The sequence below is a fragment of the Chiloscyllium punctatum genome, chromosome 13 (assembly GCF_047496795.1).
Source record: "Chiloscyllium punctatum isolate Juve2018m chromosome 13, sChiPun1.3, whole genome shotgun sequence".
Taxonomy (NCBI): Eukaryota; Metazoa; Chordata; class Chondrichthyes; order Orectolobiformes; family Hemiscylliidae; genus Chiloscyllium; species Chiloscyllium punctatum.
In genome coordinates this window covers 17,212,286-17,228,042 of record NC_092751.1, presented here as the reverse complement: position 1 = coordinate 17,228,042, position 15,757 = coordinate 17,212,286, and positions in this window count along the sequence as shown.

Sequence of the window (15,757 nt, the reverse complement as noted above, 5' to 3'; positions counted from 1 at the left end):
AAATGTAAATCCCAGAACCTGTTTACAGTGAATGTGGAGAGACAATGTGACATTCCAGTAAGGTCTGTCTTACTTTCCAAGCTCCAAATATATGAGAATAACATCATATACAAAACCTGAGAGAGCTCAGCCACTGAATTGTAGATTTGCAGCGTTGGATCAGAACTTTGCCTGGCCAGGCCTCATCCCAAATTGAAGGGACTCTCAAATCCCACACTGACCTTCTGTGGGTTCAAATTGTGTGTTGTCTACAAAAAAAGAGAAAATAATGCACCTGTAATTGAACAAAGCTCTTTCTGGAACTTTGTGCATCTGTTGGTTGAAGTATCTTTCAACAGGATTGAAGATAAATGAGACAGTGAGAGAAAGGTAGCACTATAAACAGAATGGCAGTGCAGTATAAAAGGTATATTAATAATTTCAGTGAAAGGGGAAAACAGAGGAGGATAGTCCTCAAACAAGGAAAGTTGGGAGTCAGTAAAGTTGTGTAGTTTGTGACTGCATTATGTTTATGTGAGTCAAGATTTGAAACCACTTGGCCAATAGTACACTTTGTGACTCACTCGCAGTAACAAGTTATTTCACATAAAAAGGTTAACATATCCCTCGATTACATTCCAGGCTGTAACTCACTCCGGGCTATCTGTTATTCTGTATCTAAAACTCCCTGGACCCCTCGATTAGATTCCAGGCTGTAACTAACTCCAGGGTATCTGTTATTCTGTACATAAACCATCTTAAATCCCCCGATTAGTTTCCAATCTGCAACACACTCCAGGCTATCTGTTATTCTGTAAATAAACCACCCTGAAACCCTCGATTGGGTTCCAACCTGTGACACATTCCAAGCTATCTGTTATTCTGTATATAAACCACCCTGAACCCTGCAATTAGATTCCAGGCTTTAACTTAATGCGGGCTTTCTGTTATTCCTATATAAACCACCCTGAACCCCTTGATTAGATTCCAGATTGTAACTCACTCCGGGGTATCTGCTATTCTGGATATTAACCACCTCAACCCCCCGATTAGATTCCAGTCTTTAACTCACTCCGGGCTATCTGTTATTCTGTATATTAACCACCCTGAACCCATTGATTTGATTTCACTTCCTGACATGTTAAGCTCATATTCCCAACACAATCTAATCTCAATAATGATCAATGTATCACTGGTCCTCCTATCTGCTGGCACTACCATCATGTTAACTTACTGATGGTTACGTACATGATTACCTGTAGCAGTGAGACGCAGGTATACAGAGTGGTGCAGAACACATTTGGCATATTTGCCTTAATCAGTCAGAGCATTGAATCTAGGAGTTGTGGTGGTATGGTGCATCTGTACAGGATGTTGGTGAGGCCACTTCAAGAATACTGTGTACAACTCGGTTTTCTGCAGAAATGTCTTACACGTATGTTCCAGGACTGGAGGCTTGAGCTATAGGGAGAGGCTGATTACGTTGAGGTGTTTCCCCCTGGAGTGTCAGACGTTGAGAGGCAGAATTATAGAGGTTTATAAAATCATCAGGGGCATGGATATTTTGTACAACCATGTTCTGCTCCCAAGGATAGTGGAGTCCTGAAAAAGAGGGCATAGGTTGAAGGGGAGAGGGCGAATGATTTAGAAGGGACTTGAAGGTAAATATTTCACTCAGAGAGTGGTGTGTGTACAGAAAGTGCAGTCAGAGGAAGTGGTGAAGGCGGGTACAATCACAGGAGGAATATTGGCCAAATACTGGCAAATGGGACTGGATCAGATTTGAGATCTGATCGGAGTGAACAGATTGGACTAATGGGTCTGTTTCCATTCTGCATGACTCTCCGATTCTATAAGAGGGATGACGAATAATTCTGAAAGGACCTTTCAAGTCGGAATTCTCTTCAATGGAAGGTTATCGTGTCTCTATGCTCACATTGATTGAAAGCTTCCAACTCTGTGGAGACCCCAATAGTTTCTGATGTTACTGAGAAACCAAAACCCAGAGATCCTAATCTGTGAGAGCTGGCCACACCCATTCAGGCTGCATTAAAATAAACCTAAGGCCTCCCTAGCTGTTACTCAAGTGATCTTAACTAGCCAGCTTGGTAACGATCGTTCAATCTCTCTCATAAAAGAAGCCCGGACAAAATAACCTCTTAAAGCTGCAGCATTGTCATACTAGTCAGTACAATGAGCTGTCAAACAGGAACCAGGGGTAACCAGTCAGGCCCTTGGTCCTGTCCAATTGGACGAGGAAGAAGCCAGTCAGTCCCTTGAGTCACTTACACAGGAACAGCAGGACGCCATTCCCACCTCAATGCACTTACACGGGGGCAGAATGAGGTAATTTTTGCTGATTCCTGATGACTGTCTTATGCCCGAAATGTCGATTCTCCTGGTCGTCGGATGCTGCCTGATCCGCTGTGCTTTTCCAGCAATTGATGCTCTACTCTGATCTCCAGCATCGGCAGTCTTAAGTGTCTCCTAAATGATGCTCTAACATGATGACCAAGTGGAGCAGAGGCTGCACAAACAGACTGTTCCACGTTGTTCCTCCTGGCTCTGTTGCTTATCATACACACGTGGGACTTTAACGTGGTTTTCTAGTGTTGAGGAGGGAAGCCAATGTCTTGTGTGAAGTCTCAAGAAGGCACCTTCCATCTTCGAGAATCCAGCCTGGTGTTTTCTATGTAGGGTTGAAGCTGTGGGAATGGCTTCCTGTTTCAGACGAAAGGTATTGTGGCTGCTATTGGGGATTGTGAGCAACCTGATGTTCAGTACAGGGTTCACACACCGACTGCACAATAACATGGGGAGAGTTAATTTAGGCAAATAAACTATTAGGTAAGCTACGTTAGACTGATGAATGGACTCTCTAAGTTCAAATAATGCTAATCGTGTTCATGTTGATTGTGTCTAGTGCACGTCCTGTTCAGTGTTACCTGTATGCCTTACTCTGTCCAAGTCTATTTCCACCCATATGATCTGTCTGGCCATGCTTACTATGATCTTCCTCCACTGCTCATAAATAAAGTGTTTTCCTGTACTGAGGTACACGTGACAATAAATCAAACCAATCAATCCTGGGTAAAGTATGGAATTCCTCTCCCTGTCAATGTCTCTTTTGGAAATAAGTAATCGTTGCCACTCCTCGAGTTTCAGCTATCCCCATGTTACCATCACCCGTGTCTGTGGTAAGGAGATCATTCCTTACAAAGGAGATCAAATCTGTTGAGAGTGCCCCAAATGCTCTCTCAGCAAGGCTCGACAACAGCCGGAAGATGGCTTTACTTATGTACTCGAATCATCTTACAATGAAGGACAGCATACCATTGACTGCACCCATTACTTACACAGGGTTTGATTCGGAGCAGTCAGCATAGACTTGTGAGTGGGAGATCATGCTTCCCAAATTTCTTAGAATCCTTTGATGAAGTTACCAGGACGTTTGATGAGGGCAGAGTGATAGACGTAGTCTCTATGGATTTCAGTAAGGCCTTTGATTAGGTTCCACACGGCAGGCTGCTCTGGAAGGTTCCATCACGTGGAATGCGGATGGGAGCTGGCCAATTGGATACACGGTTGGCTTTATGGTAGGAAGCAGAGGGTTGAGTGGAAGGATGTTTATCAGACCGGAGGCTTGGTCCATTGCTGTCTGTTATCTATGATTTGGTTGAGAATGTACAAGGCATGATTAGTAAGTTTGCAGATGACACTAAAGTAATTGGGAGCATGATCAGTGAGGATGTTTATCAAAAAAATGCAGCAGGACCTGAATCAGGTGGAAAATGAGCCGACAAATGGTAAATGGAATTTAATATAGGAGCGTGAGGTCTTGCATTTTGGAAATTCAGATCAAAGTAGGAGTTTCATGGTGAATGGGAGGGTCTTAAGGGGTGCAGTTGGCAGAGGGACCTTGGTGTTCAGTTGCACGGTTCTCTAAGAGTGGACTCACAGGTAGACAGGGCAGTGAAGAAGGCTTTTGGTACATTGGCCTTCATCAGGCAGGATATTGAGTATCGAAGTTGGGACCTTATGTTGCAGTTACACAGGACTTTGGTAAGGCCGCACTTGGAGTATTGTATTCAGTTTTGTCACCTTGTTATAGGAAGGATGTTATTAAATTAGAAAGAATGCAGAAGAAATTTACAAAGACGTTGCCAGGACCCAATGGTCTGAGTTATAAGGAGAGGTTGGATAAGCTAGGACGTTTTCTTTAGCGTGTAAGAGACTGAGGGAGTCCTTATAGAGCTATATAAAATCACGAGGGGTACGGGTAGGGTTAATGCTTTCAGTCTTTTTCCAAGTGTAGAGAATCGAGGATTAGATGGGATCATTTTAAGGTTAAAGGGGAAGGAATGAAATGGAACCAGAGGGGCCACTCCTTTACACAAAGGGCTAATACGTGGATGAGCTGCCAGCAGATGTGGTTGAGGGGGGTACATCAACAACATTTCAAAAACATTGGGATAAATATGTGGATAGGAAAGGACTGGAAGGATATGGGCCAACTGCAGGGAAATTGGGTTAGCGTGAATGGACATTTACAAGGTGGACTCGAACCCCTCTGTTAATTGAACCCAAACACCCAGAAAAGCTCACCTGTAATCTGTTAAAATATGAGCGACAGAGATCTCCTATATTCCACTATTTAAACAAAAATTAGCAAGTTATTTTCTTAAATTGAAGAATGAACACTAAACAACAACTATTCGTAAATATAAGCCCCTCTTTTCTTAGCTACTTACTATCTGATTCCAACTCTGTAAAAATATGCTGTTCCAACAACCCACAAATGAAACATTAAAATCTCAAGACCATACAGTCTCTATCTTCCCCGCTGTGTTCACTCTTTCAGCTGCTGATCTCACTGGGTCATTTTTTTTATTGCAAGTAGGTTTACATGAACATGTGTCTTTGATAGAGAGTGTTTGAGATGGCCAGTTCGCACTCCTGCTCTACAGCAGTTGCTCGGCTGTTGGATGGCAGTAGCTCTCCCTCCAGTGTTCAAAATGCTGGATTTGTATACTCGCCATGATATAATAATTCTCATAATTTGATTGCTGTCCACGTCTCCAAACAAAAATATTCAAATTCTGTTGGTTTCTGGTATCTTGAGCGTTATTTAAACTCTTTGGTTGCATTTGATGGCTGTCAATACAGCAACCAAAACTCAGGTATCCATTTCTCAGCTAATGGTGACATGTGGAACAGTGTGACCTTTAGGTGGCATCTGTGACTTTAATTTCCATTCAACAAAACCCGATCTGTCTTAAAGTGCCCATACATGCTTTTGGCTTCATAACATCTTCCTGCTTCAGAAAATAAAATGAACCAGCAGAATGAAAAGATGGCTACATTTCTTTTCCTCTAATTCTTAATCCCAATTATATGAAATACAAAAGTATTAATCTCAGTTATATCATTCATATTAATTCTGCACACCAATACAACATTGGAATAAGTCAAATCTTATCTACACTGCTTTCCTTTAAATCCGCGAAAACCCATCTGCTATCACATTGTAGGAGCCACAACATGTACATATTGTGAGGTTAAAGTCAGTAAGTTAAGACTCCAATTAAATAGTCTCATATTCTGGTCTTTAAATATTTCAAAAAATGTGAGAGATTTGTCGTTGTCCACAACCATCTCCGACAATTTGTTTGTCATATAAACATTAAAATATTGTCAGGCCAGTATGAAAATTAATCATTCTTTTTCAATAATGAAGATTTTGTATTTTTTTTCTGGTGGATATTGAGTTTTTTCAACAAGTAGCCAATTAGCCATTCAATTCCGTCATCCTCTTTCTGTATCAATACATCTCCGACCCCTATATCTCGAGCATCAAACACAATTTTCAAAGGGTTTCAGAATATTTGCTGTAGCTAAAACTGATGTGGTGATTAATCCTGCTTTAAAATTCTCAAATGCCTCCTGGAATTGTTCTGTCCACCACAATTCTATGTTCTTCTTTAATACGTCCATTAGAGGTGCCAATACGCTGCTGAAGTTTGGGACAAACTTCCGATAGAATCCACTCAGTTCCAAAAATCGAAGCACCTCTTTCTTCGAGGATGGTAATGGAATTTCCTCAGAGCCCTTCGTATTTGTGTTCCATGGAGTCAACCTTCCATGTCCAATGCAATATCCCAAGAATGTTACCACTGCTTTCGTGAATTCTGTTTTCTTTAAGTTTATTACTGAGTTTGCTTCTTGTAATCATTCAACATTATCGGTCAACTGTAACATGTGAGCTTTCAATCACTTGCTAAAGATCACTACATCATAAAGATAAGCTGCAAAATTTGTTCATATGGCCACAACTCTGTTTCTGAGTCTTAAATGTGGCTTGTGCATTATTCATCCATATGAAATACTCGATAAAGGTTATTTTGTCATCTCTGGTATCTTTACTGGGTAGTTATACTGACTCCACATTTTTTTTTATTTGAAAGGGGCCACGAAACCTGGCTTTGAAGAGATTTCTTACCACTGGTGACAATACTAATACGTCATCCCCACGGGAAATCTTCAAAGTTTCAGAGTTTGTATCTGCCACCTCCTTCACTCTATGCTGTGCTCTTCAGATACTGTTTAGCAAACTCACCTACTCTGTCTACTCTCTCCTTCACCTCACACACAGAATCCAGGTGTGAGATTTCCGACTTCGGTCCTGTCAATTTATATTTAATTAATTTCAGAGGAGCTCTCACTTCATGTACGAATATTAACTCAAAGGAAGTAAAGTGAGTAGATTTATTTGGGACATCACTAATGGCAAACACTTTAATGGGACACCTTTATCCCAATCATTTGGCCAACCCTGACAGTAGCTGTTAACATAGTCTTCAGCATCTGATGCTAACTTTACAAGGCTCCCTGGGATTCAGGATGGGACGCACTTGATTTGAAGTGCTGTATGCCTAAGCCATCCATGACTTCCTTAAACAGCTGAGTGGTAAAATGAGACCCTTAGTCTGACTAAATCTCTCTGGGCAGCCCACAGCGAGTAAAGAAAGCTACCAACTCCGCCACCTCCCTTTTTGCCTTGGCACTCCAATAATGGAATTGCCTCTGGAAATCTGGTAGACACATCCAAGAAAGTAAGTAAATATTGGTTTCCACTTTTACTTTAGAAAGGGGAGCAACACAATTTATCATAACACACGTGCAAGTTCTTCGAATGCAGGAATTGGCAAGAAAAGTGCTGGTTTTGTTACTGCCTGTTACTTACCTACCATTTGGGATGTATGTCACGTACAACAAAAATTAACAGCGTCCTTGTGCATTCCAGGGCAGTGGAAATGCTTCTGTACCTTAGCCTGAGTCTTCTACACACCTAAGTGACCGCCTACAGTTAGTTTATGAGCTACCCATAACACTGTACGTTACTGCTAACACAATCTGGTGCACTTCGGACCATTTCCCTTCTGCAGTAACCTATCGGGGTCTCCATTTTAATTTTATGATTCTATCTTTAAGTTAATAACGTTCAACAATATATTCTGATTCCTTTTCTGTGTGTGTGCATGTGTATGTGTGTGTGAATGTGTGTGTATATATCTGTTGTAAGTCCATTAGCCTTCAGGACTAAACACCCCTGCCTCATCCTCTGCCTGTTCAGGTTTATCCTGCACCATTACATCAAACAGGGGGTCAGTTCACTGATCATCAATTCATTTGTCTTTTTCGTTCGTTTATCCTTCCTGCTGTAACTTATGACAATGGGATCTTGTTACTACACAGTCTGGAAAAATTCCTGGGTAATTTTCTTTTAAATCACCAATTCCCTTGTCTTCCTTTGGCTTCTCCACCACAAGGTTTGCCTATCCCACCCCGCCTCCCACTAAATCGTTCCGAAAAACAAACTGTATTCCTGGAACTGACACTCTGTTACTCACTGTCACTGTTACTTCCCTAATCTTGATTTGGCATTCCATCCTGATTTTACACAAGGGAATGCTTAATTTCTGTCCCCATTCCACAAGGTAACATGCTCTTGATTAACATGCCAGAAAGAGTGAAAAAGACTTTCATCTCTTAATATTAGAGGGTGAGAGAAAGTGAGGGCTGCAGATGATGGAGATGAGAGTTGAACAATGTGGGACTGGAAAAGCACAGCATGTCGGCAGCATCCGAGGGGCAGGAGAGTTAACGTTTCAGGCAGAAATGCTTCATCAGGAAAGTAGGATGTAAGGGAGGGGCAAAGAGGTTGAGAAATAAATGTGAGGGTGAGGGTGGAGCTGGGTGGACGGGAGCTTGGAAGGCGATAGGTAGATGCAGGGAGGGTGTGATGGTGATAAGTCGGAGAGGAGGGTGATAGGACTCCTATCGGTGGTAGGCCAGCTGGAACCCTCAAACTTTACAGCATCAACGTTGACTTCACCAAATTCCAAATCTCCCCTCCACCAACATCTCCAAGATCCAACCGTTCAACCACTCACTGCCCTTTTGGACTGCCCTAATTAGCCATCTTCCTTTCCACCTACCGACTCCACCCTACCCTCCGACATATCACTATCACTCCTACCTGTATCTTCTTATTGCCTTCCCAGTGACCCTTCCACCAGCTCAGCTACTACCCTCGTATTTATCTTTCAGCCCCCTTGTCCCCCCACCATGTTCCTGACGATGGGTTTCTGCCTGATATTCGATTGTCCTGCTGTCTGGATGCTGCCTGATCTGTTGTACTTTTCCGGCCCCTCACTTCTCAACTATTACAGACTGAGCAGATCCCGTATCTCACAAAATTATAACTTCTTGTTCTTCTCCCCCTGTTCTTTCTGAGTAAACTTTATCTACAGAGGTGAATTCTTTAGAGAGATCAGGCACTGCCTCCATACCCAGACCCTGCCTAGGCTGTGCACTTTCCTACAGCTCCTCTTCTCCACTTGGGGTCTCCTTTACCAGTTTCACTAATGCCACTGGGCTTAGCCTCTTCTACCACATCTTTCCCCAAAGTGTCTTCCTTTAACGCCCAGCACGGTGTGTCCCAGCTTACTGCAGTGAAAACAACTTTTTCCCTGTGCCTTTCTCAAACCACTAACACTGAAATTTTATGTGTTCCAGTCCCTTATAGTGAGAGCACCTGAGGCCTTTCACCACCTTTCAACCCCCTTGGGATTCTTACTTCACCTGTACTGAACTATTGTGAGCTACTGTTCGCTTTGTAATGTGTGATCGTCCCTTCTCCCAATTTCTATCCCTCACAGGATGAAATTTCTGCCAGAAGCTAAAGTTCATCACATGCCACAATGCATATTTACCTGCCATTTCTGCCACACTTCTCACTTCCTGAACTTTCAGTACATTCACATGAATTCTTACTATCTCTGGAAGTGAGTCTTTTAACTTCTCCAGCAGATTAATCTCCCTTCAAGCCTCACAGGTCTTATCCATTTTTAAGGCCAGCACCCACCTGTCAAAATGACTGTGGTTAATTCTTTCAAACTCAGTATAAGTCTGACCTGGTTGCGTCTCTATTTTTCTGAACTTCTGTCTATATGCTTCTAGTACCAGTTCATAACCAATCAAAATAGCCAATCTGACATCTTGATAATCTCTTGACCCCCTCATCTGACAGCGCTGCACATACCTCACCAGCTGTGCCCACCAGCTTAGTCTGAACTAGCATTACCCACAAGTTCACTGGACACGTCATCTGCCTAGCAATTTTTTCAAATGAAATAAAAAAGTTTTGACATTTTTCTCATCGAAATATGGGAAGTTACTAACCTAGTTGTATACATCCCTACGTTCTCCCTTCATCGCCATCCTGTTAATTTAAATTTCTTGTCTAATTCCCAACTTCTGAATTTCAAATCCTCTCTCTCTTTCTTTTTCCTCTCTTTCTCTTTCGTCTCTCTCTGTTTCCGTCCCTTTATTTATCTTCTAACTCCAGTTACCACATTTGCAATTTAAGATTTTATAATACTACTGCAGTTGCCTATTTCTCTGATACATCAAAGTGCTTAACCAACTCCATTACAATTTCAGCTTCCCTTTTCTCCCTGGTTAAACCCAATTCCAACCTATTTGCTCATTCTAAAAAATGTCCTCCTTCTGCCTTTCTAAACTTCCTTGGAAAATTTGGGAACCTCTTTAGTAATGTTAAAAGCCATTTCCCTCACTTTTCATTTAACTAACCACAAGTAACAAAATTAAGCGAATTTTCCCACTGGTTTTATTTGATGATCAAAGTCACTAATTGCAATGAGTTGGAATTTGCTGGGACCTGTTGTATCTCAATCTGTTCAAGTCTGTTCAAGTGCCACACGGCAAGGCCCCAAACTGTTATGATATCAATTTCGAACCCCTCTGTTAATTAAAATCACACACCTAGAAAAGCTCACCTCACATCCTAATCTGTCAAAACATGAGCCGCAGAGAACTCCTAAATTCCACTAATAAACAACAAATGACAATTTATATGTGTACAAGTTAGCTCGCTGAGCTTGAGGGTCTGTTTTCAGAAGTTTCGTCACCATGACTAGGTGACATCATCAGTGAGAGTATCTGCTGAAGTGCTGGTGGTATGTCCCACCTCTCTATTTATAGGTCTTGGTTTCTTAAAGTGGGTAATGTTATTTCTGGTTATTTTAACAAGAGAATGTAGACAGGATCTAAATTGATGCGTTAATTGATGGACTTCTGGTTAGAATACCATACCTCTAAGAAGGTCCTTGCGTGTCTTCGTATGTGTGTGTGCTTTGCACCAGTCAAAGTGGTGCCCTTCTTTGTCTGTGTGTATGGAACATAGTGATAGTGCGTCATGTCTTTTGGTGGCTAGTTGGTGTTCATGTATCCTCATAACACGACAACATGACAATTTCAATGGTGGAAAAATGATTTTATATACACTGTTTAATCAATGTGTGTGTGCAGATAAGTCGCATTTTTCATGTGTGCGCAACACATTGTAAATGAACAACAGAGACACAGTTAACGAAAAATGATGCATATGATGTATAAAATTGATAAAACCTTAAAACATGTTTTGACCCTCTCAACGTTCCCTCGTTTTCTGGGATTCCCAATTCTAATATCTCATTCTCACCAGGATCTGTGCTCCAAATTCTTGATTCTGGTGCCCCAACTTATTTCAGTTAACCCCCTTTCTACAGGGACTTCAATATGTTGGCCTGCTGGGTTCTTTCCAAAACTAGTGTCTGTCATATTATTGGAGATAAATATTCTGGCATCAGACTCAGCATTTGAACATATTACTCTGTTGTACATGCAGTGTACCAAGGACCACAGCACACAGGCATTGCCAAAACATTGGGGGATGTTCATCTACTTCTTTCGATAATGTGGTTGCCTCATTTTCCATATCTCCATACCTATATCCTCTCTCTTGTTCTCCCTTTGTATCTAGTTGAGAAATCCACCAATTAATCTTCATGTCCCATCTCCCAATACTCGTTCTATCAGTTTATATCTAACGCTCTCTTCAGGATGTAATGTGGTTATAATTGAGCAATGTAACTACAAAGACATGCGGGCGTTGCTAGCCAGAGTTAATTGGAAGGGGAGCTGAGCAGGAAAGACCACGGTGCAGCAATGGGAGGAGGGTCTGGGATTAATTCGGAAGATAATACCAGAAATGCAACCCCAAGAACTTGAAACATGCTCATGGGAGAACAAGGCAACCATAAGTGATAATGCATCAAACCAAAAGAGGAAACATACAATGTGGTGAAGATGATTCGGAATCCAGAGAATTCATTGGCTCTGAAACTACATAAGGCTGGCATCACTGACACTGCAGAGCTCTTAATCATGGTCAGGGAAAGAAACAGAGGAAACATTTTGACTTTTAACACAGAAGATGGTATTTCTCAAGGAAAAAGATTCAGGTAAATTAAACATTTGCATTAAGATCAGTTAAATGCTTTTGCGGAATGTGTCAGGTTGGAAGCAAGACCCGGGAAGAGAGACCCTCAGCAGAATGAGAGTATGAAAATGGAAGTATTTTCACATCAGAAACCAGGTTAGGTCACTGAGTGCAGGGCTGATGGGTGAATGAGTCTCAGTGAGAATTGGGGAACAGACAGCAGAATTGCATTGCAGATATTGCAGCTCGAAACTGCGTATTCACGTCGTGCTGTAGACCACAGCAGCAGGAGAAGCAGACTTGCATTAAACACAACCTGTAACTTTTTTGCAAGGGAAACACCTCAGTCTGTCATTACCATCAACACCATCTATGGCTCAGTGACGAGTGTGGGCGGCACGGTGGCACAGTGGTTAGCACTGCTGCCTCACAGCGCCTGAGACCCGGGTTCAATTCCCGCCTCAGGCGACTGACTGTGTGGAGTTTGCACGTTCTCCCCGTGTCTGCGTGGGTTTCCTCCGGGTGCTCCGGTTTCCTCCCACAGTCCAAAGATGTGCAGGTCAGGTGAATTGGCCATGCTAAATTGCCCATAGTGTTAGGTAAGGGGTAAATGTAGATGTAGGGGTATGGGTGGGTTACGCTTCGGCGGGGCGGTGTGGACTTGTTGGGCCGAAGGGCCTGTTTCCACACTGTAAGTAATCTAATCTAATCTAATCTAATCTAACATGTCAGAGTCAGATTCACATGAACTTTCACCTGATGCTAACTGATTAAAGCTACCAGTTTTGACCAACAGATCCGATCGAAGCCCTGCAGTCCTGCCACATTCAATCATAAATGATGATGGGCGATTAAATGAATGACTGGAGGAGAGGGCTCCACAAATATTCCCATCCTAAATATCAGTGTAAAAGAGAAGGATGATTTATCTGCACCATCCTCTGCCAGAAGTATTGAGTCGATGATACACCTCACCCTCATCATGATGCCCACAAAATCACGGATATCAGTCTTCAACCAATTTGATTCGCTGCTCGTGACATGAAGAAACAGGTGACCACAGTAGAAAGGACACAGGCAATGGGCCCTGACCCCATTCCTGCAATAGGACTGAAGACTTGTGCTGCACAACAAGCCGTGTCCCTGGGGAAGCTGTTTCATTCCAGCTCCAACTCTGAAATCTCCCTGGCAATGTGGAAAATTACTCCCCTATGTCTCGTTCCCTAAAACGGGAATAATTACAATCTGACCAATTACCACCTCTTCAGTCCCATCATGACGGTCAAATTGGTGGGAGTTCTTTTTGACAGAGCTTTCAAGCAGCACAGAAATGACCTGCTCAGTGTGGTTTCCGATAGGTCTCCATGTGGAGATGGTGCTGTTGTGGAAATGTCACTGGATTAATAATCCAGACCAGGCTAATGCTCTGGCAGTGGGTGGAAGTTAAAAACAATTAATAAAATATCGAGATCTCAAATCTGGGGTCAGTAACAGTGACCTTGAAGCCAATATCGATTATAAACAGAATTTCCTTCTCCAATGGACTTTTAGGAAGTGAATCTCCCATGATTTCCTGGGCTGGACTAAAACTGACTCCAAAGACCCTGACATGTGATCGACATTTCAATGGTCTCTGAACCCCAAGCAAGGGCAGTCATTTGTATCAAACTACTCCGAGGTCTGAAAGGATGAAACAGGACAGAACACCCGGCCTCAGCATCAGTATCGGAAATTGGGAATGGGAACACAGTCCTGTCGACCCTGCAGAAACCTCCTTCCTAACATCTGAGAGCTTGTGACAACATTTACAGAGCTTTCCCACAGACTGCACGGAAACAGCGGGATTGGAAAACACATTTAGCCTCCTCATTCTAGATCATAGAAAAAATCTCCTCAATGCACTTACCCCAACACGATATACATATCCGTTAATGTGAGTACCCTTGGGAAGCTACAAAATAGGCGGTGCAGTAGTACGTTTGGTCCATCGAGTTTGCTGCCCTATTCAAAATAATGATGGTTGGCCCTTCATTTCCCCACCGTACTCCTGCTCTCCCACCATCCCTTTACTGTCTCTAAATCCTTATTTATAAGCAGTGTCTCGGTTTCCAGGTGCGAGCGAATTCCCCAGGTTCCCCAGTCAGCGAGAGCAGACATTTATTATCATCTCAATGCAGAGTGACTGCCTGTACCTAATACTGTGGCCCCTTGCTTTACAAGTCCCAGCCAGGGAATTTATCATCCCTGCTTCCAATTCGTCTCACCCTGTCAGAGTTTTGTATACTTCACTGAGATCTCCACTCATGTTCCTAAACCCCATGAAATACTGACCCAGTCACCCCAAACTCTGCTCCAACCACAAGCCTGTCATCCCAGAGATCAGTCTGGTCATCCTTCACTGCTCTCCATCAATGTCAGGTTTGTCCTTTATTAGGTAAGGAGACCAAAACTGCACACAATACTGCACAATATTCAAGATGATATCTCACCAAGGCCCTGTACAGTTGCAGTAAGACACCTTTTCTCCTGGACTCACATCCCCCTGAAATGAAGGTCCACACACCATTTATCTTCCTCACTGCTTTCTCTTTCTGCAATATCCCTTTCAGCGACTGGTGTACAGGGAGATGCAGATCCTTTTCAGTGTTACAGCTCCACACTTGAAGGGTCTGTATACATTGGTCAGCGTGCCAATGCCATGCCCAGTATTGACTTCTGGTTTCAGAACTCTGCGCTGCAGGGACCTCAGAGGTTTATGCAGAAGGAAACAACAAAAAGGAGCATATGTCCCTTTGTAGATCAACATGTTTCAACCAATCCCTTTCAAATGGTAGGCTGCCAATTTATCGTTTCCACCAAAGAGCACACCGTCACCTCTATCCACATTGTTCTCCATCTGTCACGTATTTACCCATTCACTCCACTTGTCTTAGCCTTCTCGGTGCTTTTTTACATCCTCCTTACCCACTCACAATCCCACATCCGTTAGTGCTGACAGAAGGCTGGGATATATTGTATCTGATTCCAGTAACCAAATGTATAAAGGGCATTGTGAACAGCTGGGCCACAAGCACCGATCCCTGCGACACTTCAGCAAACTTCCTCTGTTAATTTCTATTAATTTATTTCATGAATCTGTTTGTGACTGGCTCAGCCAGCATTTATTGCCTGTCCTTAGTTGCCCTTGAGAAGGTGGTGGTGAGCTGCCTTGTTGAACGCTGCAGTCCACCTGCTGTGGTTGACATCCAATGTCATTAGGGAGGGAATCCCAGGATTCTGACCCAGTGACTGTGAAGGAGCAGTGATATATTTCCAAGTCAGGATGGTGACTGGCTTGGAGAGGAACCTGAAGATGATGGTATTCCCATACATCTGTAACCCTTGTCCTACTAGATAGACATGGTCGTGATTTAGGAAGATGGCATCTGAGGATCTTTGGTGAATCATTTCATTGCAGCATGTAGATAGTAAAACACTGCTGATGCTGCTGAGCGTTGATGGTGGAGCATTGTGGATGAAGGGACAGTCAAACTGGCTGCTTTGTCCTGGATGGTATAAAGCTTCTTGAGCGTTGTTGGGGCTGCACTCATTCAGGCAAATTGGGAGTCTTCTATCACACTTCTGACTTATGCATTGTAGATGATGGACAGACTTTTCGAAGTGAGGATGTGAGTTACTCGCTGCAGTATTCTTAGTTTCTGACCTGCTCTTATAATGACTGTGTTTATGTGACGAGACCAGTGAGTTTCTGAGCAATGATTACTCACCAGGACTTTGATACTGGGTGATTCAGTGATAGTAACACCATTGAATGCCAAGGGGAAGGTTAGATTGTATTTTATTGGTGATGGTCGTGGTCTGGCAGTTATGTGGCCTGAATATTACTTGCCACTTGTCAGCCTGGATACTGTCCAGACCTTGTCACATTTGAAC